This window comes from Alligator sinensis, unplaced genomic scaffold (assembly GCF_000455745.1).
Source record: "Alligator sinensis unplaced genomic scaffold, ASM45574v1 scaffold846_1, whole genome shotgun sequence".
Lineage (NCBI taxonomy): Eukaryota > Metazoa > Chordata > Crocodylia > Alligatoridae > Alligator > Alligator sinensis.
The window spans coordinates 1,147,135-1,149,991 of NW_005842230.1; the positions used below are offsets into that span (position 1 = coordinate 1,147,135).

The following is a 2,857-nucleotide window of genomic DNA, read 5'->3' on the forward strand; positions in this document are numbered from 1 at the left end:
CGATCCCTCCCTCTAGAAGGAATGTAAACTTGTGGTATGTTATGCGGTCACTGATTCCCCAATGCAGCTATGCACTACTACCCATTCAAGCAAATTTTAATGCCACAGTAGGAAAGTTGACATTTTACAAACCAACAGTAATATCTACAGCAATTTGTAATACTCTGTAGACTCCCATTCCAGGAAATCATGCTGTATCATAAAATAAAAAAATTAGGGTTGGAAAGGACTTCAGGAGGTCACCTTGTCCAATCGCCTGCTCAAAGCAGGACCATCCCTGACTAGATTATCCCAACCAAGGCTTTGTCTAGCCAGGTTTTAAAAACTTCCAAGGATGGGGAGTTCACAACCTCTCTGGGTAGCCTGTTCCAGTGTTTTACCACCCTCCTAGTGAGAAAATTCTTCCTAATATCTAACCTAAGCTTCCCTTGCCGCAACTTGAGAACATTGCTCTGTGTTCTGTCATCTGCCACCAGTGAGAACAGTTTACATTCATCCTCTTTCGAACACCACTTCAGGTAGTTCAAGGCTGCTATTAAATCCTCTCTCAGTCTTCTCTTCTCTAGAAGAAATAAGATCAGTTCCCTCAGCCTCTCCGCAGAAGTCGTATGCCCCAGCCCCCAAACCAGTTTTGTTGCCCTCCACTGCACTCCATCCAATTTGTCCACATCCTTTCTTAGTGGGGAGCCCTAAACTGAACACAGTATTCCAGAGATGTGGCCTCACCAGTGCTGACTATTGGGGAATAATCACTTCCCTTTCCCTCCTGGCAACACTCCTATCAATGCAGCCCAGTATGCTGCTAGCCAAGATCCTCAGATCCTTTTCTGCAGAGCTGCTGCCCAGCTAGTCAGCCCCAGCCTGTACTGGTGCATGGGATTGTTCCATCCTAAATTCAGGACTTTGCACTTGTCCTTGTTGAACCTCACGTGAATCATTTTGGCCCAATCCTCCAATTTGTCTAGGTCAGTCTGAATCCTAGCCAGAACCTGCAGTGTACCTACTACTTCTCACAACTTGGTGCAATCTGCAAACTTTCTGAGGGTGCACTCTATGCCATCTTCCAGATTGTTGATGAAGATATTGAACAAAACTGGCCTTAGGACTGACCCCTGGGGCATTCCACTTGATACCAGCTGCCAACTAGACATCAAGCCATTCATTACTACCCTCTGAGCCTGATGTGACAGCCACATTTCCAACCACTTTACAGTCTGATCATCCAGCCCATACTTCCTTAGCTTGCCTGTGAGAATGTTGTGGAAGACGGTATCAAAAGCTGTGCTAAACTCAAGGTATATCACTTGATTTTAGCACAGCTTTTGATACCATCTTCCACTGGTCTCTTTGCATCTACAGAGCCAGTCACCTCACCATAGAAGGCAATCGGGTTGGTCAAGCATGACTTGCCCTTGGTGAATCCCTCAGCACCTTTGGGTGCATCCTGTCTGGTCCCATGGATTTGTATATGTCCAGCTTTTCTAAATAGCCCCTAACTTGTTCTTTCAGCACTGTTGGCTGCTCACTTCCTCCCCAAACTGTACTGCCAGATGCAGTAGTCTGGGCGCTGACCTTGCCTGTGAAGACTGAGGTGAAAAGGCCACTGAGTACTTCAGCCTATTCTGCATCGTCTGTCACTAGGTCACCTCCCCAATTCAATAAGGAAGCCACACTTTCCCTGATCTTCCTCTTATTATTGACATACTTGTAGAAACCCTTCTTGTTCTCCTTCATGTCCCTTGCTAGCTGCAACTCCAATTGCGCTTTGGCCTTCCTGACTTCATCCCTTCATGCCTAAGCAATACTCTTATACTTCTCCCTAGCTTTTTGTCCAAGTTTCCACTTATGACCTTCTTTTTTGTGGTCTTGTTTACTGATTAGTTCCCTGCTAATCCAAGCTGGTCTTCTGTCACGCTTGTTAGTCTTCCTGCACATCAGGATGGTTTGTTCCTGAACTCTCAGTAAAGGCCTTCCTTCTCATCTCTGCCTAAGTGTTCCCTAACAATGGTCCTGTGATGATGAACCAGCACAGCTTCATGCTGTTGCTCTGTAGATCCCTACATCAGATGTTTTCCCCCTTTAACCTGTAAAAGAAGAGAATCCTTCCTGCATTGCTGATTTAGTTTCTGCCCTAATTTTCATAGTCCCATCCTACTTCAAATTAGTATTTTTTTCAATTGCAAATAAATGTTCAAAGTTAAAAAAGATTCCTAAGCAGTTGAAGCACTTTTAAAATTGTCTCGGATAGCCAGGGCCGACTCAAGTTACGCTCGTACGTCAGGGCGGGCTGGTGAATGGAGAGGCAGACACAACTTATTGGTTGTAAAAAACTTTACTCACGCCGCTTGCAATCACGACGCAGGTGGTCTGGTCGTCGGAACAACCACACGAGTTGTTCCAGCTGGCGGGGCCCAAGCCAGTTAATCCGTCCGCAATTCGAAGCCGGCGGGGAAAGGGGTACGTCGGGGTTGCGCTCGGTGACGGGAAGAAAGATCGATAGGTGATCAGTCTATCGATCGGCAGCCGCAAGTCAGATAACTTCAGAGGCACTCTGCAGCGTGCTCAAAGCTCTCTGACTTGGGCGGAAGTCGCGCGGAATTTTAAACGGCCAGCGAGCCAATTACTAGCCTGCACGTGTGAATAATTTAACACTAGCCAATTACGGGGAACGAATTTGCATACCAGTGGCAGGAACTCTTTTGCACCATAGTGCCGAGGCACAAAAAAAATCACTGGGTCGTGACATGCCCCCTTGCCGACGGCACAACTGGAATTTCAGACACATGAACACATCTTAAGGCTTTCTTGCTTCGGGATGTACTGACCTGGCAAAGCTTTAACAACCATTATATATATA

At 46.4% G+C, this 2,857-nt stretch overlaps 1 protein-coding gene across 5 annotated transcripts in view; it reads right to left on the bottom strand.

Moving 5' to 3' along the window:
* PLS1 (plastin 1) overlaps nucleotides 1-2,857 on the bottom strand; it is a 79,177-nt gene that overhangs the window by 3,617 nt on the left and 72,703 nt on the right. The window lies entirely within an intron of this gene.